Genomic DNA, 25,137 nt, shown 5'->3' with positions numbered 1-25,137 from the left:
CACGCACTTATTATCTAGAGAAGTGAAAAGTTTTCTTTCGAACAGTTTAGTTTCGAAGTTTAGTTTCGAACGGTTTTTCGCAAAGTTGCAAGAGAGAGAGAGAGGGAAAAAAAACTTATAGTTCGATTATACAGGATTATCGAATTTGCCGAGATAGGCGGAAAGAGAAAAGTGTAGATGAGGGAGAGGGATGAGGGAAGGGGAAAGAAAAAAAAAAGAAGAGAAAAAAATAAGAAAAAATATGAAAGAAAGAAAAAAAGAGACGTGGAAGTCTAGATCGATCGGGTATAGTCGATCAAACCCGGGCTTTTTCGTGAAAAGAGAGAGAGAGAGAGAGAGAGAGAGAGAGAAAAAAGGGGATGAGATGGGTGTATGGGGCGCTTTGCGAGGAGCCGAACCGCGCGGCACGATCCGCATGCATCGCCGTGTTAAATCGTATACTCCGTGAAGCGTATCCGATGCCCGACTTCGAGAGGTGGCTTCGGATCGTGACTGTTCGTAGTTTATGTACCGACAGTATGATTTATTTAATCGGCATATAGCGAGTCTACAATCGAGAGAAAGAGAGAGAGAGAGAGAGAGAGAGAGGGAGAGAGAGAGAATAGAAGCATTCGCCGCAATATTGTAGAATTATACGTGAGAGAGATCGATCGATCGATGGGATATCGATGTGTTGTTATTCTTTTTGATCCCACTCTTTCTCTTCTCTCACAAACCCCTCTCTCACACTCTTTTTCCATCTCCATCTCCCTCAATCGTCCTTCCCTATTCATCGATTACCATCGAACGTGTCTTTCGTTTATTTCGAGGATGTTGCGAACTGGTGGTTAATTGGACATAGTGAATTATCTGGGATCATTACTTGTTGAAATGTTCGCGAGGTTGGTTACCCACAAAATCTCTTTCTCTCTCTCTCTCTCTCTCTCTCTCTCTCTCTTTCTCTCTCCTCTCTCTTTCCGAATTTTTTTCCTCCCTTCGTTCGATTATACGCGTTCGTAAAACGCATTCACTACGTTTTATAACGCATTCGTTCGTCGTTGAAAAATGCCAAAATTGTCAGAAATGTATGTATGTATATATGTGTGTGTGCGTGCGTGCGTTTGCATATGTGTATGTACTTTTATTTCGAATTTTTGCGCGTCAATAAACGGCGCTGGCAGCACACTTCCGCTGTGTATATTCCGTGATCGCTCTAAACCGACAATGGCGCCGATAATAAAAGCGTCGTAGTTCGAACCGCACAAGCAAGGGGGGGGATTATTAATACGAAAATAAACGATAAGCGTATCGTTTATTCAACAGCCCTTGGTTACCCAACTAACGAGCCGTTTAATCTCACGAAATGCTCGCGAGAGTTTTTGTTTTCTCTTTTTTTTTTTTTTTTTTTTTTTTTTTTTTTTATTTATTTTTCAAATTACAACGAGTAACAACAAACAAGCGAGCAAATAAACAAGCGAACGAGAAAAAGAAAGAAAGAAAGAAAGAAAAAAAGAGAGAGAGAAAAAGAGAGAAAGAGAAAGAAAGAGAGAGAGAGAGAGAGAGAGAGAGAGAGAGAGAGAGAGAGAGAGAGAGGGAACAAAAACATGATTGCCCTTTTCATCCGACGTTCCTTTCGAACGATGACGGGGGCGGCGTGAAAGCGAATAAAAATTTTACGAGTGGGGATTCTATATATCTTTTTTTTTTTCTCTTTTTTTCTTTTTTTTCATCAGGGGTGAGGATTGGGAAGAAGAGAAAGGAGGGGTGGGGCGCCTCTTAAGGGTGCTCGGTAGTTTGTGAGTGTTTTCATACATAACTTGATCCGCTATAAGCGAAATAATCGTGGTTATGGTTTAAAAGCAAGCGAGTGTACTCTATCAAGGACCGAACTATATATATATATATAGATCGACTTTTGAAATATTGAAAACGTCGAACGAACGTCGAAACTCGTGGTATCTGAGCCTTTATGTTTTTTCTTTCTTTTTTCTCCTTCTTTTTTTTTTCATTCTTTTTTGTTTGTTCTTTTTTTTCCTTGTTTCATTTTTCTTTCTTCTTCTTTTTTTTTTTTTTCTTTATTTTTCTTTTCTTTATTTTTCTTTTCAATAACGAAACTACAACATCACGTAGATGAAACGACGATAAGGAAACATAGTTTTATTTAAATTTCGTAGGAACGTTAATTACGTCGAATAATAATAGAATTTCTCTTATATTCGTGTTAGAAATGTACGTAAGTGCGTCCATCCGGCACTCATCCTTCTCATAGTTTCTTTGTAGCCCCCCGACTACGAGCTGCCTGGCTACTCGGTTAATTAAATTATGTTTCTCTTATTAAAGCGAAATTATCGATGCTCCAGCGGATAAAGTAAATGGATTTAATTAGTTCAAATTGGTAGCGACAGTTAAAATAATTACTTATTGTATTACGTGGACGTTCGTCAAGTGAAACAACGAAATAACGAAAGAAGCAGAGATAAAGATAAAGAGATAGAGAGAGAGAGAGAGAGAGAGAAAGAGAGAGAGAGAAAGAGAGAGAGAATACGAGAGAAAGATGATAAAATGAAAAGGAGTAAGAGAGAAAGAGATAGAAACGGAGTTAGAATATCGAATAACGAAAAGTTGAAAAATTCGAAGCGCCTTTTTTATTCGAACTTTTACGAGTACTCGCTAGTATATATGTATGTATGTATGTAGATATCTCTACATACATACATATATACATACATACATAGTAGCTAGGAAAAAGTGCATTAATATTTTCAAACAACGAGAACTATCACGCTTACGATCCAACGTCGCTGTTGTTCCACTTCTTCTTCTTCTTCTTCTTCTTTTTCTTTTTATTCTCTTATTCTTCTTCTTTTTCTTTTTTTTTTCTTTTTTTTTTTTTTATATATATATTCTTATTCCTCTTCTATGTCTATTTCTTCTGTTTCACGTAAAGTTGGGTAAGGTTGGATACGGTTTCTCTAGAATTTCATTTTGCAGCTCACGGCAAGCCTCGTAAACGTGAATAAATGCAAGAGGATAGAAGGCAATAAGTCAAGGAAGCGAGAGCGTTGGTAGTTCGAAAAATGCTTTTATCGTCTTCGATCGTTAATCAACCGATAGGTTGTTTAGAAATGTGGAACGTGGGGGAAACGGGAAGGGAGTGGAATGTGAGATTCACGAAACGTGGATTGGAAGCATCGATTGTATCGCTGGAACCATTAACGCATTCAGTTCTATTCCTATTACTTATCAATGGCTAGGATCGATCGAATAATAAAAATCGAAAGATATACTCCTACGCTTTGACTATTTATACATTACTTGATACCATACCATACTATACCATACCATAACATACCATAACATATTACATATCCTCGGAGTAAGTTCTTCTGTTAGTAAGAAGAGAAAGAGAGAGGATCGTTTGTCGAGTCGGTCGCGTTAAACGATCGGAACGAATCGTTACCTTACGTTTTCTAGCTAACACGATAGTAATCCACGTTGAAGGTAAATTTATCCGTTGGATCGATCGATCGATCTTGCGTGTTTATGATCTCCGATTACTCGTGATGTTGTTTCGTCTATGGGATACTCTACTACCTACGGTCATCCATCAGATTGTCCGTTTAAAAGATAAAAAAAAAAAAAAAAAAAAAGAAAAAAGAAAAAGAGAGAGAGAGAGAAAAAAGAAGTCGAAAAGAAATCGAGAAATAAAGGTAAAAAGGAGTACGTACATATGTACGTATGTATGTATGTATGTATGTATGTATGTATGTACGTAAACGAAGTTTGCCGAATGATACCAGTTGCACGTTCCGTTGACATAAGGTTGAGTTTTATCAAACTTTTGTGAAAGAGAGACAGAGAGAGAGACAGAGAGAAAAAGAGAGAGAGAGAGAGAGAGAGAGAGAGAGAGTGTATGTCGGTGACCTCCTCGTATTACCTTGAACTATATTTCAACTTAAATCGTTGTTAACTCGCAATGTGAAACGACATAGAATAAGGGGAAAAGGAAGAGGACGAATTGGACTAGAAAGTGATTTTTCTTCTATCGAAAGGTCGATCTATCTACGTAAATACGTATATACGTATATATGCATATATATATATATATATATATATATATATGTATGTATGTATGTATATATGTATGATATGTAAGCAGTTACGTAGGTACGTAGGTACGTAGTTACGTAGGTACTACAGCAGTAAACTATAGTCGTACCTAATTCACTCGTCTCTCTTCGACTTGGAATCGTATCACGGCCACATCCTCTCTCTCTCTCTATCGATCGTCAAGGGGCTACCGGTGAGAATATATCCGTACAAACCGAGCGAGTCCCTAGGCGCGTTCGTTCTCTGGTTTCTGCTAGAATATACATGTGGCGTCTATCGATTAGAATTGCAACGAATTCGCTTGCGGAATATATTGACTCTTGGCAATAGTTGAGGAGAAGGAAGAAAAGGAGGTAATGGTGATGGTGGTGGTGATGGTGGTAGTGGTGATGATCTTTTTGCTGTTACGCGAATGGATTACGTACGTATTACTTTAACGTGTGGATCATTTTTTTTTTTTTTTTTTTATTACTATTGTTATTATTACGATCGCATTTAGAGGCTGATAAGATAGGACAGATTTTAGAAGGATTCCTACGATTGAGTAATTAGAGAAAGAGAGAAAGAGAAAAGAAATATTCGATAGGATATATGAGAGACATTTGAAAAAAAAAAAGCAAAAAAAAAAGAAGAGAAAGAATTAGAATCTATTCGATTCTAATGTGGTAAATGGAATCATTTTGTACTTATCGTAGTGATTAATCAATCCTTTCGATAATTGACGCATCTGCGTTAAATCGAATGTTTCCCTTTTCTTTTTTTTTTTTTTTTTCTTTTTTTATTTGTTTGTTTAATTTGTTTATTTGTCGTTTATTCATAAAGCATCACATATCTACGTAATACACCCTATTTCAATCCACAAATTCGTATATAAGATTATGCAGAGCGTTATATTCTAAGTCGGTTGGATTTGGGGTTAACTAAAGAAGAGTAATAAGAGAGACGTAAGAAGGAAACTCTTTCTCGTTTCCGGTCCTTTTACGGACTACGAGCCTCGAATAAAGGTCGGAAAGTAATAGTCGGCTCGACGGTGACGACGAACTACCGCTATCATTCACCATGATCCGTGAAGAAGAGAAGAGTGGCACGTCTCACCGTCTTCTTTGCCGTAGGTCGTAGTGAATACTCGAGACGAGATCGTCTCGTAGCTACTCTCTTTCTCTCTCTCTCTCTCTCTCTCTTTCTCTCTTTTTCTCTCTTTTTCTCTCTCTCTCTCTCTCTCTTTCTCTCTTACTTGGTCGGAGGCAGGAGGGATGGAAACAAGTGGCACTATAAGAGTACCGCGAGTGCCGACGGTAGCAGCCCACTCAGACCTACTCTTCTCCTTTCTCTGCCTTATTTCTTCTTCTTCTTCTTCTTCTTTTTTCCTTTCGTACTTTTTTTATTCTTTTTAATTTTTTTATTTTTTTTTATTTTTTTTATTTTTTTTTTTTTTTTTTTATATGTACTCTTTCTTTCACGTACCTCTCTTTTTCCTGCTTTTTCGCAACACCTTTCTTTGCAAATTTCTACTCCCCCTATACCCCTTCCCGCCACAGATCTATCAGATCTTCTTGTTCGCTTATTTTTCGTTCCCCTCCTTTTCCACCACCCCCCCCTCCCGTCTTTCTCTTTATTTCTCTCTTTTTTTCTTTCGTTTTTTCTTTTTTTCTTTTTTTTTTTTTTTATTTCTTTCTTTCTCCTTATTTCGAAACACGTACCACCCTTAAACGACGTTGAATATACGCGTATCTTAACTTCTTTCTTTTTTTTTTTTTTCTTTCTTCTTTCATCTTTATCGTCGTTTCGAAACTTATTTCCTCGTAATCTTTTTTATGTATATATATATATATATATATATATATATATATATATATATCCTCGGCCTTTCATAATCTTCCTTCTTCTTGTAATCGGTAGATTTAATACTCAGGCCGTTGGTTGATAACTCCGAGTAAAATTTCCACTGATAAATCTCTCTCTCTCTCTCTCTCTCTCTTTCATTCTCTCATTCTCTCTCTCTCTCTCTCTCTCTCTCTCTCTCTCTCTCCATGTCTCGTCCTTTATACCCTCGCGACGTCGCGAGGGTGGTCCGACAAAAAATAGTTACAAGAATCAGCGATATCGCGAGACACGTTCGCTGAAGGATATAATTAATGGTACCCTTGGTTTTTAGTTAAAACGACTTATCGCAGCCGGCACATCTGCAATAGTAAATAAGTAAATAAGTAAATAAGTAAGTAAGTAAGTAAGTAAGTAAGTAAGTACTTACATACATATGCTGCGGTCGAACGTGTTTTTGACATTGTCGTTCATTAATGACGCGAACACCACCCGTATTGCCGCGTATACAACATTCATCCTTCCCATTTCCTCAAAGCTGGAGAAACGTTTAATACTTGGAAGCGTTCTGCACAAGTAAGTAAGTAAGTAAGTAAGTAAGTAAGTACTTACTCTTAGTGCTCGTAGGAAATGGTAAAGAAAAGAGGAGTGAGAAAGAAGAAGTAAAGTGAAAGAGAGAAAGAGAGAGAGAGAGAGAGAGAGAGAAAGAGGGAAAGAGAAAGAGAGATGCCCTTTGTACTCGGTAACTCCATAAAATGGTGCCTAGCTGCGCGTTTCAAGCGCTCTCTCTTTCTCTCCCCCTCCCCACTACGCCCCGCATCCCCTCTTCCCTTTCATCCGTGCTGGACCAAGTGTCTGCGAAAAAGCTCGTTAACCGCGGAAAAATGCAGTTTAGCGAATTCCACGTTGAGAAAATCGTTTTCGGCCTCATCGAAAGTGTTAAACGTTATGTTCTCTCGTAATTTTTTTTCTTTCCTCTTTTTTTTTTTTTTTCTTTTTTTCTTTTTTTCTATTATTCTTTTTTTCTTCTCTCTGTTCTCTCCTCCTTTCCTTACTGTTCTTTTTATTTATTTATTGCTTTTATTTTTTTTCTTTTGCTTTCGTTCTTTCTCATTAATTTCTTTATTTCTCATTTTTACGAAACAAAAACCGTCTTTCTTTTTCTCCTTTAAGAAATGACACAGGATGATACAAAGGGAATGAAGAGAAGAAGGAAGAGAAAAAGGATTTTTCGAAAGGGGTCAGAGTGTTTCTGTGTGTGTGTGTGTGTGTGTGTGTATATATATATATATATATGTGTATATGTGTCGTCTTGTAACGATAGTCGTTGCTCGTCGCATTAGAATTATTTATGCGGCTTCCTGAATATCCAACGGCGTACGCATGTTCGCGCGGTAGGAAAGTGCAACGTGCTGCATATATGAAATATTCATAAAATAATATATTTCGAAGTTGCTCAACGTTTTCTTTTTTTTTTTTTAAATTAAAAAAGAAGTGTGTGTGTGTGTGTGTGTATATGTATGTGTAAGTGAGAGAGAGAGGGGGAGGGGAAAAATAAAAAAAAAAGAAACATTTTCATGTTCCGTTTTATTCAACACACACACACACACACATATATATATATATATATATTTCATATTATTATTATTGTTATTATTATCATTATTATTATTATTATTATTATCATCGTAGTCGTTGTTTTTGACCTCTCACATTACCGATAATAATTGCGATAGTCCGTTCTTCGGTTTATTTGCAATTTCATTCTGCGCATTTTCAAAGGAACTAACGATATTCGTCTTCTATTATATTTTCTTTCTCTCCTTCCTTTTTCTTTTTCTCTTTTCCTTCTTTTTTTCCTCTTTTTTTTCTTTTTTCTTCTTCCTTTTTATTTCCTTTTATGATCTCCTCGTCTCATTCCCCTTTTGTGCTTCGCGGTTCGTAACATTTTTCCTGAGTAAAATCTACCGCCACGATAGTTATGTTCGTATGTATCTACCAACCTACCTACCAACCTATCTACCTACCTACCTACCCACCTACCTACCTACCTACCTACCTACCTACCTACCTAGCTTTCTTCACGAGATCGTCCTTTTCCGGCTCGCGTTTTCTTCTCAAAGCACGGAAACGACGAATCTGGTCCACGATCTAGCGTGGAGTATGCATTCCATACACGCGTCTGTACATGCCTTCGTATATACTATATATAGATTTGGAGCATAGAGAAGGGACATAGCATAGACGAAGAGATATAGAGAAGAGAGAAAAGAAAAAGAGAGAGAGAGAGAGAGAGAGAGAGAGAGGCGGAAACGCAGAAGCGAGCATGCCCTTTCTTCGCTTTTATACTCCAACGGTACATCTCTGGAATCTCATGTATATACTTACATACATAGATACATATATTTATATATATATATATATATATATATATATATATACATATATATGTGTGGTGTCAAAGATTACTAAGAAATCTTTCGTTATCGTTCGATAACGCAAAATGATCTGGATTGATGTTTCAACGATCGCAGAAAAAAGTATCTCGTTTTTATCGTTTACTATAGCACTACTTATTAATTAATAATATATTATAATATTATATTACAATATAATTCGTTATTATGAATTTAATTATATAAATTTGATTTCTATATAACGATGATAATAATTAATTTTATTCGAACGTATTATATTGCGAAAAAATATCTTTCATCCTTTGATCTTTTTGTTTCTTAAATTTATTTATTATAGGATTTACTTTAACGACGAGTAAGGAGAGATCACACGTTTTACGTGATTTTATCGTCGTCGTTGAGAACGAACTTAACGATTTAGAAGTTCGTTCGTATTTCTAGATAATAATAAATTATATCGTACGTTAGAAATTATCTTGGATGGAGGGTGTTGTTGGGATGAGGTGGGAGTGAAGTGGAATGAGAAAGAAGAAGAAGGAGGAGGAGGAGGAGGAGGAGGTAAATGAAAATAATGCCGGTTAGTTTTGGCCCGAGAAGAGGAGATTCGAAAAACAGGGCAATACTTCAACTAAATGCATTTCGCATGTACTTACTCTAATTACTATTAAAAGTTATCCAAGGATAATTAAGAATCTTCGAGATTGTTTTCTTATTTCTGGTTGTTTCTTTTTCTTTCGTTTTGTTTTATATATTACTTTTTTCTTCCCTTTTTTTCTACTGTAGATTACTTAAGACCTTTTCAAGGAGGAAGAACTCTGGCTTTCATACGTTTTTACGTCCTCGTAATTAATACTGCGAACGAGGCGTAAATTAACGTATGCCAACGTTGAATATCGAAACACATACTACTATTATTACTACCACTATTACTAGTACTACTACTACTACTATTACTACTACTACTACTATTACTACTACTATTACTACTACTACTACTACTACTACTATTACGTTTCTCATTTTCGTCCTCATTTTTCCTCTGTCATTCGTTTCAACATTCGCACACCGAACACGACATCTGTCCAATATATCTGCGGGAATGATCTTTCGAATGTATTCTCGTTTCTCTTTCCATGTTCGTGATTCTCGTTCTCTCTCTCTCTCTCTCTCTCTCTCTCTCTCTCTATCTCTATCTCTTTCTATCTCTCTCTTTTTCTATCTTTTTCGAATATGTGCGATGCGCACGAGTTTGCCGTTTGGATTATAATCCTAGTGGGGGTAGGGGAAAAAAAAAAGAGAAAAGAAAAAAAAATGAGAACATTACCACCTGATACGAAGACACATACGTGACGCGGATGCCATGACTTAAATCATAGTCGAGATTGATTAAGTCAAAGGGAAAAAAAGAGAGAGAGAGAGAGAGAGAGAGAAAGAAGAAAAAAAAGATTTCTTTATCCTTTCCTTTTTATTCCTTTCTTTCTTTTTTTTTTCTTTTTTTTTCTTTTTTTTTTTTTTGTTTTTGTTTTTCTTGTATTTTTTTTCTACTTTTTTTCAACTCCATGTCAACTACAAGTCGTTTAATTATTGTATAATCTTCTTACGTAAATTATACGCATTCAACGAGAACACGCAAATGTTCGATGAAAATATTCGTAAGAGTGCCGTATATACACATACATGTATATGTATATGTATATATATATATATATATGTATATACATATGTGTACGTATATATGTATGTATGCACGTGTATATGTATCTATTGTACATTATCATATATATCCACTCGAAGCTTCGATTAACGACGATCATTAACATGCTTTCGCGTTAAACGTTCCGAACAGGTGCGAGGCTTGAATTTATCAGTGTATATCGTCGTGCGGACAATAAATGTGAATTTAATAATATTACCGTGTCATTCTCAGTGAGATTTCCCGGAAGGCATAAATTTTATCGAATATATATTATCCCCGATGAATTATATTAAATAATGTATATATATATATATATATTTATTTATATATATATATATATATATAATGCGTTCATAGATATTGTTATTACGAGTGGATTCGTTATATTCCGAATAACATTTTAGGGATCAAGAGCATTTCGAATATAACGCGTCGCAGGTAATTATACTTGGGAGTTTAACATTTTGAAATAGCATAATAAATCAAGCAAGACTGACTACGAGCCTTTCCAAATACATATATTTCGCATTTACCTTGTTATTTTCTGTTATATAAATAAAACGATAATCCGTTTTTGTTCGAATGATACAACGAACTTGATTAAGAGAATACGAAAGAGAAAAATCTTTGTTGGATCAACGATTTGGTCATCAATTATTTTATTTTGTCACCATTGCGTAGAGTTAAAAAAGCAACACAAAAAAAAAAAAAATCACCAGGAATGATCCTGTAAAATTGGCTGAATTTAATGAATGTTCTTTCTTCGTCAAAAATATATCTGATTCATACGTCGGTGTTTTTTGTTTTTATTTATTTTTTGTTTTTTTTTTTTTTTTTTTTTTTTTTTTTTTTTCGAAATAGATTTTCGACATTGGTGAAATTCAAAACAAAGAGAGAGAGAGAGAGAGAGAGAGAGAGAAAGAGAGAGAGAGAAATTGAGCAAGAGTTTAACTTAGTACTTTATACTTAGGTACAAAAACGAAAGCCAGGGCTTTAAGTATAAAATTATCGAGTCAATGTCGAAACGAAATTCTAATTCTGGAATACGGATGTTGGCTCGTATCTTCTTTCGGTGTGTTTCTTTTTTAGTATACAACGTCGTAACAAGCCAATTGGACCATGTCGACGTATAGATACACTCTTCTACCTAACCGGAGACTTGTTCTCGGTTAAATGTGAGTTTCGTTTTTTCGTACTTAGAAGATATGTACATACATATATACATGCATACATACATATACGGTCTCTCTCACACACACACATATATATATATATATTGTATACATTGAAACGTGAATTAAGTTTGTATAAAAACGATTCACGTAGGTGTAGTTACCTACACTGAATTAGATTTAAGTACCTACCTACTACCTACCTACCTACCTTCCTTCCTGTTTACCTGCCTATCTACCTACCTACCTACCTGCCTTCCTAGGAGCTCCGTTACATAGCGTCTCGTGTTCGTTCGACGACTAGAGTTAGTACTTCCATTATATTTCTCTTCCTTGTCTTTTGTCGTGCGTCGACCACTGAAAATGAAATCAAGTCTCAACGAGCCTCTCGTTAAAAGTGACCGAACTCGACTTTGTCCAGATCCATTTGTACGTCTAGTAACTCTGTATACGTAATATATATATATATATATATATATGTCTATATATATCTATGTGTGTATGTATACGTTTGCTTTAGATCGTTCGTGTAAACCCAATTCGTTCGTCTTTCACGAATTGTACTCACGAACGAACGACATAACTAGCATCCGTGAAATTTACTAACGACGTCATTAGCTCGCTCTAGTGTCATCGCGATTTGATTCTTGATTTCTGTATATGTGTATATATATATGTGTGTGTGCATACGTGCGTATGTACGTGCCTTTCTCTCTCTCTCTCTCTCTCTTTCTCTCTCTCTGTCTCTCTTTATCTCTCTATCTCTCTATCTCTCTTTCTTTCTATTCTTGTTTTCGTAAACCTCCCTTTTATGGATCACATCAATTTGTGAACCGTAATACGTTTCACGAGCTACACACTCACTCGTCCTTGAAATTTTCCGAATCATTTACTTTGTTCCCTCGAAAGTTACATAGGTATATATATATATATATATATATATATATATATATATATATATATCTACTATCTCGTTTCTCTCTTCCTTTCTCTCTCTCTCTCTCTCTCTCGAATCGTTCTCATCTGCCTTAATGTTTCTCTATCGTAGGCGTACGTTAGCCGGAAGCTTTTCCGAGTTTCCATCAGGATGTGCGTTCCCTTTCTTCTGTTTTTTCTTCCCTCTTCGTTTTTTGTTTGTTCCTCTTTCTTTTTTCTTTTTTTTTTTTTTTTTTCCTTTTTCTCCTCGTTTCTTTTCTTCTTTTTAAACATAGAAAGAGGATCTTGGGTAAAGAGCGTTAATAAAGAGAGCGTTGATAGAATTCTCTTTCTCCCCTCTCTCTCTCTCTCTCTCTCTCTCTCTCTCTCTTTCTCTTTCTCTCTTTTACTCTTTCTCGTTTTCTTCATCTTTTTCTCTGTGCGAACAGAGAATCGAGAATGCTCGTCGTTCTATATATCCACTTCTCTAATCCAGTTCTTCTTCAACGGAAAGAATGTCGAAGCACGCACAGACTGCAGGACAAGATGAGGGAGAGAGAAAGAGAGAAGGAGAAAGAAAGAGAGAGGGAGAGAGAAAGAGATACGAAGCTGGTCGGCTTCCAGTCTTCGTCCGTCATTCCCTCGAGGTCGTTAACTGTGGTCAAAGCGAAGGCGGAGGATGCGCGAAATAAGCGTCTTTCTCGTTCTTGGTGTTCTCTTTCACGTCCTATTGTCTTCGAGAACGTAGTCTACATGGTGCAAATAAAGTACTCGAGGTACTTAACGCGTACTTAGACAGATTAACGGAAGCTTTGTCATCGTCCTTTTCTCTCTCTCTCTCTCTTTCTTTTTTTTTCATACATATGACGAAGACGACATACGACTTTCAAGATTCGATTTTTTTTGAAGAAAAAAAGAAAAAAAAGAGAGATGGAAAATTTCGGCTATCTCTCTATCTCTCTCTTTCCTTCCACCCCTCCCCCCACCCTCGCCTCTCTCTCTCTCTCTCTCTCTCTCTCTCTCTCTCTTTCTTTCTTTGGTTCGAAATAGGGCAGCTATACGTACGCAGAAAAGGATTCGCTGATGCAGCTGAAGCGAAAATCTTTGCTCGTCGTTTTATACGACGAACGAGGAACGAAACGAACGGGAGTAGCGGACGTCGGAGAGACGACTTTTCCCGTCCACCTCGTCAGACCGCACGAACCCTCTGCATTTTCTCTTTGTCCTTACTCATCGCTCTATCCGTCCTCAACGGCCTCCCTCCTTTCCTTCCTTACTCGTCCCCCTCTCTTCCTACCTACCTACCTATCTACCTTCCCTTCTCTTCCCTTCTCTCTCTCTCTCTCTCTCTCTCTCTGCCTTCGTATCTTTACCTCACCAAACTACCTTCACATTGTCGTGTGCGTTCGCACACACCAACGAGTTGGCGTCTTCTGCTTCGACGCTATCCAACGGCGCTGATGAAGCGTCTGGCCGTCAATTAGACGTAATTCGGGGTGCAATTAGCGGAACCGCTATCGACCCACCAGGTTTCCCTTCCTTCCCTTCTTCTCTTCTCGCCACAATCTCTCTCTCTCTCTCTCTCTCTGTAATTCTCTTTCTCCGCGTTATTCTACCATCTTCTTCGGCGTCAGATTCGACATTTGACTCTCATCGACTCCTAAATGTTTTCTCTATGCTCGATTGGAGTTCAATGTAGACGAGAGCCAAGCCTCGAAGAGCAATTTCCCATTCAAAGTACACTTTAGCTCGAAATTTTCTTTGATAATACCTGTTTAACTCTTTTTCTATCTTACCAATCATCCATCCATCCATCCATCCATCCATCAATCAATCAATCAATCAATCCATCCATATCTTTATCATTATCTGCTTTTTCCTTTTCTTTTCTTTTCTTTTTCTTTTTTTCTTCTTCTTCTTCTTCTTCTTCTTCCTCTTCTGCTTTTACATTCTTCCATCCCGATGCATTTCTTCTTTTCGTTCGCAATTTTTCCGACGGAAAATGGCCTTCTTTCCTTTTTCTTTTTCCAACGAAAAACGATAAAATAAGGTGGTGACATAGCATGGCACGGTATGGCATGGCATAGAATGGCACGGAACAGTCATGGCACGCGGGCTCCATCTTCGAGATCAAAACGTTCCATATTTCCTTCGTATAAGGCATTTATTCGTAAGAATTTCCGAAAGAGCATTGTCTGTGAAAATAATTCACGCGCGGCTGAAGAATCGACGGCGCGTGTGGATATTCGTCGAGGCTTCTTTCTCTCTCTCTCTCTCTCTCTCTCTCTCTCTCTCTCTCTCTATCTCTATCTCTATTTCTCTATCTCTATCTGTCTCGTAGTTTTCTAAGATATTGCCAAGTATGTGCGACGGCTGGCAACAAAACCTTTTCGAAGATTTCGCCTTGATGTTCGAAGACGATATTAGATTCGTGTACCTTAGAAGTCGATATAACTATGACAACCGCTATTGTCGTTTTACGAGGACGATCGCATTGAAAACATTTCGTACGTTCGATTTCATTTTCTAAAGGGTTTTTCTTTTTTTTTTTTTTTTCTTCGTTGAATCCGTATACAGTAGTGACCTGTCAGCGAGGGGGTGAGGTGGAGTAGAATAGGGTATAGAGTAGGGATAGTCTGAAGAGAGAAGGTTGAGGACGTTATATGGAAAAACGTTTGAAAATTATCGATATTCAACGTAGAATCGTTTAGCGTGTTATACTAAAGTCCCATCGGCTGGAAGATACGATAGTAAGCATCTTTCGAGCATAAAAGGGTATAATATCCCGTTTGATATTATTGAAAGGGGGCAGGGAGGGGAGGAGGATCGCCGATTCTGAGGGAGGCCTGGGTAATCGTGTTAAACCTCTGGAGACTTAAAAGATGGGAGCTTTCGATTTTTCGTTTCTTTTTTTTTTTCTTCTTTTTCTTATTTTTTTTTTTTTTTTTTTTTTTTTTTTTTTTTTATTATTTCCATTTAGAGAAGAATACCCTTTTCACGATCAAAGATTAGACTTCCGATGCGGCGCGAAGAATTTAGCGCAGTTAAGGGAAGTATGAAAGACACGTTTGGGGGAGGGGAGAGAAAAAAGGGAAAAAAAGAAAAAAGAAGAGAAAAGAAGGGAATGTGCGATACAGTAACATCTGTCTTCTCTGAATGAGAAAAGGGTGACTTTTTCCTTCAAAGAGAAAAAAAAAAAAGGAAAGAAAGAAAAAGAGAAAAGAAAAAAATTTCCCAATAGGAAAATCCCATGAATGTTATTATTATCCATTATTATATTCCCTAAGAACTACGTATGCATGTACATCTGTGCGAGAGGACAGGAGGGGTTAGAGAATGAGAGGAGGTTTATTCGATGAAAGAAAAGCTTAATACATAGGAACCAACCATAAGGTTTATGGGTTGTTTCTATTAAGTCTATTTGCGCGAGTGCGTAAATATGTGTTTTTCGTAATATCGTACGTGTACGCGAATATTATTCCCATTGTAGTTGGAATAGTTGTTAATCATCCGACGTTTATGAGATTCTAAGTCGTTCATATAAGATAACTGTGGGAGCATAAGTCACGTTCCAAGGCTTAAAACCAAATTAGAATGTATGCACCAAGCTGTAGTCGGCAATTCTGTATAGTTATTGTTAACCAAGATGTACTTACTTACTTACTTACTTACTTACTTACTTACTTACTTACGTACTTACTTACTTAGTTACTTGCTTAGCACGACGGCTAAGGGATGAAACATTTTATGTACATTAAGTGAGGATCATTATTGGATTTCACGCTCGCATGACCACGAGCAATCCGATTTATTTATTTTCCATATCCATTCGGTATATAGTTATATATACCCAAGAGAATGCGATAAGCAGTTTGATATCTAAAATCAACTTGATATCTTTCCTTTTCCATTTTTATTTATTTATTTATTTATTATTATTATCATGATTTTCTCTCATCTTTTCTTTCTATTTATTTATCTTTTTTCTTCTTCTTCTTCTTCTTCTCCTTCTTCTTTCATTTCCTTCTTCTTTCTTTCTTTCTTTTCTATCTATCTTTATTTATTTATTTATTTATTTATTTATTTATTTATTTATGTACTTGTATCCTTCCTTCCTTCCTTCCTTCCTTTTCTTTTCTTTCTTCATTTATTTGTCTTTCCCACGACCGTTATAATTGGTGATACAACCTCATTTCTCTCGATCATTTTATATCTCTCTCAAACGAGACCGGACGCGAGCTGTCGAAGAATCGATATAAACTCGTCAATTTTTTATATATACACATATATACATACATACATACATACATACATACATACATACATATATAATGTTAGAGAGAGAAAGAGAGAGGGGTATGAAAAATTATCGCTTTGCTTTATCAACGAATTGATCGATCGATTCACAGAATTTTTTTGCGCGACGATGATTTAACCTCCTGCCAACAAGAAAATGTACCAGCAGAATAGGGAAGGTGGGTGGATGGGGGTGTAGTGGGGGGGGGTAGGGGGTAGGGGAGGGAGGGGAGAGGAGAGAGATACTTTGATAGACCGTACGGTATAGACTTGACTAATACGTTCTAACGTATAAAGTGTGTCCCGTGGAAAATCTACCTCGACGAAACGACAGGATGATATAATAAATAACGTTTTATGCGCGATAGTCGAGGTAGATTATTCGAAGTAACGTTAGAGCGAAAAGAAAGAGATATTGCGCTTTGGGTGGAAGGAAGATGGTTGAAAATTTCATGGAGGCAAACGTTCAATATCTCAACGTTGAAAAAGAGGACATACCTGGTACATACCTATCTACCTATTCTACCTATTCTACCTATTCTACCTATCTACATATCCCGAAGGATTGGACGATCATCAAAACTATTTTTTTCGTTTTCATTTTTCATTCGTTTATTCTCGTTTCCCTTATTCGTTCGTCTCTTTTTCTTCTCTTCTAGTTTTTTTTTCTGGAGGGAGGATTTTTTTTCTTTTTTTTTTTTTTTTTTTTTTTTTTTTTTTTTCCTCTCATTCCGATCGATCGAACGAGAACGATCTTGTATTTCTTTCTCTTATCAATTTTTTCATCCACTTCATTGTCTCTCGGTTTATCACGGTCGTCGCCGCAATGATTTGACTATGGTCGAGGAAAGAATCGACCGGAGTTGGATGCCTTGATAAATAATTTGCTTGGAAGGCATCGTACTCGGTCGAACAGTCTGACCGATTTAGCTCGACCGACTTACAAATTTCGTACGGCGTCGGACGGTCGACGGCCTTCTCCTCCTTCTCCTTTCCTCTTATACAACTATCCCCTACTTTTTCTCTCTCTCTCTCTCTCTCTCTCTCTTTTATTCTGTCACTATCTCTGTCTTTCTCATTTGAGTTCTATTACGACTCTTTTATTCTAATCCGCTTATATGGTCTTAAGGGTCGTTCATTCGATAAAAAGAGAGAGAGAGAGAGAGAGAGAGAGAGAGAGAGAGAGAGAGAGAGAGAGTATGCGTGTGTATGTGTGAGAGAAAAAGAAAGAGAGAGAGAGAGAGAAAGAGATATCGGTATCAATTACGTTTATTTTTCTCTTCCATTCTCTTTTGTCCTTCTCCCTCTATCTATCATCAGTCCATCATCCTTCGAATCGATTTCGCTCTGATCTCGATTAGAGAAGGTCGTATTTATCGTGGTTGCAACATAGAAGACCCGCCGGAATCAACGTTAAAAGCTTTCATTCGTAAGGGCAAAGCAACGATAGCGGATACTGGTAGTAGTGGCATTGATTATCGTCCAGTCTCTCTCTCTCTCTCTCTCTCTCTCTATCTATCTATCTCTCTCTTCGAGCAATAAATAAAAAAAAAAGAGGAGAGAGAGAGAGAGAGAGGAAGGGAGAAAAAAAAACAAGGAAAATAAAGATTCGTCGTATCGTGGTCAAACGTCATGGGAAATATTGGCCGGGCCCACGCGTATGAGAGTTATACGTATACGTACATACGAGCGTGTGCATTCACGAGGGCCGAGATCGCGATGAGTATAAATTGCGTTCAAACCGCAGTTAACCCCCGACAGGCAGCAGCGACAGCGAAAGACCGAAGCGAAAGAGCATCGATACATATCGCGGGAATCGTAAAATCGTAATGGTCTACGTTCGTCGATCGACGGAGATCCTGGTTGCGCGTGAATGAGCCCAGTTTCTGTTAAACTACCATCCTCGCTTTTGCGTTTCCCTTTTAAAAGGTCTTTCTATTTGAGGAGAAAGAAAGAAAAGGTGGAATGGAAAAACAAAAAGGAAAAACAAAAAGAGAGAGAGAAAGAGAGAGAGTAAATAGAGAATCGCGTGGGATTAAACTGAAATAGAAATGAGAGAGAAAGAGAGAGAGAGGGAGAGAGAGAGAGAGAGAGAGAGAGAGAGAGAGAGAGAGAGAGAGAGAGAGAGATAACGACGTATGTACGTGAGATTGTTGGAGAGAACGGTGAGAAAAAGAAGGAAAGATAAATACAGAACGTTAAACGATAGAACGTTGGATGGTATCACGATGAAAATGTTAGATATAACGTAATACGAATATATATATATATATATATATATATATGTATATGTATATATACGTAAGGGAGAAAGATTTTTAGGGATGAGTTTAAAAGGAAGAAGAAGAGTCAGAGGTAAAGAAAATAAAAAAGAAGATAACAAAAACAAAAACCAGAAAAAAAAAAAAGAAAAAAAGAAAAGAAAAAGGAAAAACGTTGAAGAGGTTCCTCCTCCTGGCAAAAGAATCCAGTGGGCGATGCTACCTGAATTTTCCTTCGTTTTCTTTTTTCTTTTTTCTTACCTTTTTTCTTTTTTTTTTTTTCTTCTTTTTTTGGTTTTTTCTGTAATTTTTTTTCTTTTCTTTTTTTTTTTTTTTTTTTTTTTTTTTACCCGAAGTTATGTTATCGTCGTCTGGCGAGTTCCTTCAACTCAGCCCCCACCCCACTGCCCTCCTCCAACTCTTCCTCTTCGCTAGAAGATTGTCGTCCTAAAGCAATTTCAAGAACATCTTCGTATCTTGGACCGATCAAATGAAAAGGGAAGATATATCAAGGGCTTTTTTTTTTCCTTTTTTTTTTTCTTTTTTTTTCTTTTTTCTTTTTTGTTGAATTTAACGCCGATTTTATTCCTATTTTATTTACCTATTTGATTACTCGTAGAACATCTATCATAGATTCAGGGTTTTTCGTTATGCGTCAATTATTTTCAAACGATTCGATTCTTAAGGATTATCAAAGATAGAAATTAATCTTATATTCGAATACAAGAGAAATATAAACGTTTCCAACGTTATAAATAAATAGATAGTTAAAATATATCTATTGAGTATTAATTTCATAATAACGATTCATTATTAAAAATGAATCGTTTGATTTTATAGGACGAATATAATGCAATGTGTAAAGTTATTTTTAATCGTTGCACTTTTCTCTCGATCTGACAAAAACGACGATCTCACTAAATCGTTAAGACAGAATTAAATATCGCGTTATTACCGACAAACAATAGTAAACTTACGTCCGGTTCCGTAATTGGCTTCTCCACTCTAATTGTTAACCTCGGTTAATATCGTGAGATAGCGTTTATGCTGTCTCTGAAAGAAAATGAAGAAAAAAAAAAAAAAAGAAAAAAAGAAAAAAAAAAAAAGGAAAAAGGAAAAGGGAAGAAAGAAAAGAAACAATGACGAAAGAAAAATGTTAAAAGATCCAACAGACGATACTTTTCTTTCTTTCTTTTTTTATAACGTCGTCGTCATTGTAGGAATGATCGATCTATCGTCAACGATCAAATTAAAGCACGCGAATAGATCGATTAAGTTTAATCGTCTCAAGTTGATGACTTGGCCGTATTTGGTTTGCGGTCGATGCTTCTAATCGAATCGAAAACGTCGTCGTTATCGGTCGTTATCAGACGTGATAAAGGAGGAGCTTCCTTTTGAGTGAAAATTTTCTTTTTCTTTTTTTTTCTCTGTCTTTTTTTTTTTTTTTTCTTTTTTTTTTCCTTTTTCTTTTCGCGAACTTAATTTTCCTTCCCGTCGGTTTGGAGCTCTCAAAGGCGGTAATCTTTCAGCCACATCCGTCCATTCGCATCAACGTTCGAGAAATTTATACTACGATAGATACGCGCGAACAAAGGTTCTTCTCGAAAGGGACGAAGTAAAAAAAAAAAAAAAAAAAAGAAGAAAAAAAACGGTAATGCACGAGTTTTGCGCCGAGTAGAAAAGATGTTACAAGGAAGGAAGCCAGTCAGCCCGTACAATTTCTATTTTTAAACACTGAGTTACTCTGGCCTTTGACTAGATTGTTTTCATCGATGTCGCATCGATGTTGAAATTAGAAGGACGCGCGATCGAGTTATTTTTGAATTTTATAAAATATTATTTTATCGATGGTTATAAGTATAGGTATAGATATATGATATCGCATCGCATATAATTCATAAATATTCACGAACACGTTTTCGAATATCACGTGGATGATTTTACACGCGTATCGAATGAATATATAAAAAGTTATAACTTGGCGGAGTTTTTTCTTTTATGATTATTCTTTTTTTTTTTTTTCTTTTTTCTTTTAATTTTTTTCAGTTTCTTCCCCCTTCTCCCTTCATCCCTCCTCCGCATTCTGCCGCCCCCCTACCCTCGCCACCTACCGTAAGTGAACACGTAGTTAAATGCCTTTGAGCAAAAGTTATGTTTTATTTAAATCAATGTGCCTTCATTCCCATAAAAGCTCTCTCTCTCTCTCTCTCTCTCTCTCTCTTTATCTCTGTCTCTCTTGAATGATCGATTTGATACGATGTACAAAAAATACAGTAACGATCGTATGAGAATCCTTCTCATTTATAATGCTTGTAATTATCGATAATTAACTCAAAACTGATTCGAAGTTCGCAAGGAAAAAAAAAAAAAAAAAAAAAAAAAAAAAAAAAAAAAAAAAAAAAAAGGAAAAAAAAAGCGGCAGGATAAAAAGGGAAAGAAAAAAATTGAACGAGAAAAAAGGAATGAAGGGGCAGGGGGAAAAAAAAAAGTGAAAAATCGAAACGACCCGATTAAGGGTAACCAAAAGTGTATGCGATTATAGTCCTGCTGCTCTTCGGTGGTTGTGATGGTGGTGGCGAAGCTAATTAAATTTGGTCGTTACGCTCCCAGTATGTCCGAGAATTATAAACTGTTTTTCTTCTTTTTTTTTCTCTTTTTTTCTTTTTTTTTTTTGTTGGCAGGTTATTTTTTGATCGTTGATTGATTAATACTTCCATACGTATACATACATACATACATACATACATACATACATATATATATATATACGTTTACAGCACACACACACACACACACACACATATATATATATATATATGTAATATATATGTGTATAAAAAATTGTCGTTACTCTTCACCACCACATCGTTTTACGTCATAAGCGACATTTGGATATTCGTGCTAGCAAGTAAATTCGTGTTTGTCACCTACGACCTACGTGCGATCGAGCGCGACTCCAAAACGCGCACGCAACGGAGAACGATGAAAAAGAGGAGATGGAAGAGGAGCAAGAGGAGAAGGAGAAAGAGGAGCAAGAGGAGAAGGAGGAAGAGTAGCAGGAGTAACAGGAGAGGAGAGAAGAACGAAGAGAAAACGTGGAGGACGAGCGAATGCCGCGCCCCATGGGGCTTTTACTACATAAGGCAACGGAGCGCTTAACGTAATCCACATAAATAAATTCTACGGTTACCGCGAAGAATATCTAAAAGGCAAACGTAACCAAGACCGATATATTTTATTCCCTTTTGAAAATAATTTCGATTTCTTAGACGCTACGTAAATTAATACATAACTACGTATATATATATATATATATATATATATATATATATACAGAATATCCAAAAAGGATCAAACGTTATACTACGTATTACTGAGCTCGAAACGGATGAAAAAAAATTGATATATAATTTATATCCAAAAATACTTTATCGAAAAGATATATACTTTTAATAATATATATGATTTATTTTCATAAATGATTAGCCAACGATGTCATAGTTGACCTACTAAAGATTTACCTGACTTAACATTTCTGAACTTCTATTAATGGGGGGATATCACGTGAAAGAGTCGATTTATAAAAAATAACGATGAAAAGAGATACGATGAGTTTTGGGGGCTATATTGAAAATCCATTTACTTCGATATTTCCAATACAGTTTGAAATATTTGAATATTTGTATTTCGGCGATCATTAAAATTCGATTAGAATTAGAAAAAAAAAATCCGCGAGTGATTTTTAAAGGAAGAATAAATTTACATTTCTTATAATTATCACAATAAATATTATTAAAAGTATATACGTATTTTTTGGATATATAAATTTACATTAAATTATTTTCATTCATTTGATTTCAGTAATAACGTAGTATAACATTTGGCCCTTTTTCGATACACTCTCTATATATACATACATATGTATGAGTGCGATAAGCTCGTGTTTGTAAATTCGTCCTTGAAATGTTCGATACGATGTTAAACAAGGAGAAGTAAATAGTGGTCCGAATATCTTCCTCCTCTGACCGTGTAGATTAACAAGGCGTACTAAATAGAACGACGATATCATAAGCTTGATATGGTACAAGGGTACCGATGAATTACGAGAGGAATTGTAATTTCACGGACGATGTATAATATTTAGCCACCGTAGATTCGTAACCTCCTGGATGAACATGCTTCGACGGTAGGTTTGAATTATGATGATAGATCATTAGACGATCTCTCTCTCTCTCTCTCTCTCTCTCTCTCTCTCTCTCTCTCTCTCTCTCTCTCTCTCTCTCTCTCTCTCTCTCCTTTGCCCTATCCATATCGCAATCGGCCGATCGCATTGCGTACATCAAGTATGATGGAAAGCTAACTAATGGATTTACGTACTTCTACGTATGTATTTGTGTATGTGTGTGTGTCTGTGTGTGTATGTGTGTGTGTGTGTTTAATTACAAGACGAAAGCGATCGATTGTCAAACTCAGCAAATAATCAATAGTATTATGATCATCGACGAAATTCTATTAGACGTTCATAAATTGATGAAAAAGGATTTATTTATATTATTATTATTATTATTATTATTATTATTATGAAACAAGACATTAACGAAATTTTCTGTTATATCCGAACTGTTCCGAAACGATTATATCTCTTTGATATAATCGCCGATAAAATATTAATTCGAACATAATCGTTCGGGTTTACATAATCACGTTTACGCTTACTCCCTACATATATACATATATATGTTTGTGTATGTGTGTGTGTATGTAAAATTTCGTGTAAAATCGTATCGACAGTAGCGGTAAAACGCACTATCGCGTGAGCACGAGCATAATAGAGAGAGAGAGAGAGAGAGAGAGAGAGAGAGAGAGAGAGAGAGAGAGAAGTGCTTCAGTATTTCCTAAAAGCAATATGCCAAACTTGGCGTAAATATGCGTAACGGAGCGAATAAGCTGTCTCGCAACGATCGATATTGCTTGTATCGTTGGATATGATAATCGATCATCGACATATTTGCCGTATTTTGATAGAGATACGATGATTATTATACGCTAACCGATATTATCGCGTCGACGATTTTCCATGAAGAAAGGCATATGAGATATTGTGAGAAATATTATAGTTTGGAAGAAGGTTTATAGGATATTAACAAACTCTGATGTACATGTTTAGAATCAAACGGGATGAAGGGTGAACGAGTTAGTGACGTGGTGGCGGCGGCAGGTGGAGGCTTGAAAATATCCGAGGAAATTTCAATCGAACGAACGAACGAACGAACGAACACAAATCGATAATCTCGCGCCGGCTCGCGAATATTAATTCGAATTATCGCGTTAGTTTTATCTTTAATAATAAATATTTTTTTTTCTTTTTTTTTTTTTTTTTTTTTTTTTTTTTTTTTTTTTTTTTTTTTTTTTTTTTTTTTTTTTTTTTTTTTTTTTGAATCGTTATCCGACAATTATCTCGTAACGTATTTCTCGTTGTTTCTTTTTTCTTCTTCTTTTGGAACGAATTCTCTCTCTCTCTCTCTCTCTCTCTCTCTCTCTCTCTCACTCACATATAAAAAGAGAATATTAATTACGCTTGGACCGGTATAAAAGAAAGATAAAGAAAAAAAAGCACACGTCTCAAGGGTTATTAAAATCGCGAATTGAAAGGAAAAAAAAAGAAAAGAAAAGAAAAGAAAAGAAAAGAAAGAAAAAAAAATCGATTTGGATGATCTATCAGGGCCCTTTAAATCCTTTCAAGACCAAACGACAACGACGACGACGACGACGACGACGACGACGACGACGACGACGACGATGTGGAAGAGAACGACAAGAAGAACGACGAAGCCGACAAGAATAGTGATATTCTTGGGTTCGAAGCTTTTGAATGCACGGCACGAGTCCGATAACGACGAGGTTCCATTATCTTGACATCCTTTATCCAAAAGTTTCGACTTCTCTAGCATCTCGCGGTAGGGAAACTACAAAATACACATCTACTTTGTACTTCGCAACTAATTATTTGCCAACCTACCTACCTACCTACCTACCAACCAACCTACCAACCTACCTACCTACCTACCTATCTAAATAATATACATAGATGCATAGATATTTGCATAGTATCAGAAAATAAAGCAAGAAAGGAAAGAAAGGAGAGGGGGGAAAAAAAAAGAACAATTATTTTTCGTCGACGATGAAAAGACAGGGAGAAAAAAAGAAAGTAGAAAAAGTATGGTCGGACAGGATTGGTTCGTTAAATTGTTATTTATTTTAGAAGGACGTTGGAAGAGGAGGAAGGAGTTGTGGGTAAGAAGGGGGTAAGGTGATTGGGGTTGGGAGTGGATGGTCTTGGGCCAGATAGGAAACGATCGATCGATTCTCGCTTGGCGTAACCTCCAACGTCGTTTCTTCTTTCTTCTCATAGTACCTTGGTGACTTTGGTTCTCTCTCTCTCTCTCTCTCTCTAGCGCGCACTCGTCTGT

At 36.4% G+C, this 25,137-nt stretch overlaps 2 protein-coding genes and 1 long non-coding RNA gene across 4 annotated transcripts in view; 2 read left to right on the top strand and 1 right to left on the bottom strand.

Annotated features, from left to right (window-relative positions):
• The window catches only part of LOC124956567 (transmembrane protein 132C), a 94,632-nt gene that overhangs the window by 17,727 nt on the left and 51,768 nt on the right, over positions 1-25,137 (top strand). The gene's annotated exons all lie outside the window — the stretch shown is intronic.
• LOC124956571 overlaps positions 5,911-25,137 on the bottom strand; it is a 35,241-nt gene continuing 16,014 nt past the window's right edge. Inside the window, exons 2-3 of the long non-coding RNA XR_007103301.1 lie at positions 6,341-6,478; positions 5,911-6,272 (exon numbers count right to left, since the gene is read on the bottom strand). This is a non-coding gene — a long non-coding RNA (uncharacterized LOC124956571). The remainder of the gene's footprint in view (positions 6,273-6,340; positions 6,479-25,137) is intronic.
• LOC124956568 overlaps positions 11,153-25,137 on the top strand; it is a 28,656-nt gene continuing 14,671 nt past the window's right edge. The window contains exon 1 of the mRNA XM_047512537.1: positions 11,153-11,198. The gene's annotated coding sequence lies outside the window, so the exon portion shown is untranslated. The remainder of the gene's footprint in view (positions 11,199-25,137) is intronic.

Source organism: Vespa velutina, chromosome 22 (genome assembly GCF_912470025.1).
Source record: "Vespa velutina chromosome 22, iVesVel2.1, whole genome shotgun sequence".
Classification (NCBI taxonomy): domain Eukaryota; kingdom Metazoa; phylum Arthropoda; class Insecta; order Hymenoptera; family Vespidae; genus Vespa; species Vespa velutina.
The sequence above is the reverse complement of the archived record's forward strand: the minus strand, read 5'-3'. Positions and strand labels throughout refer to the sequence as shown.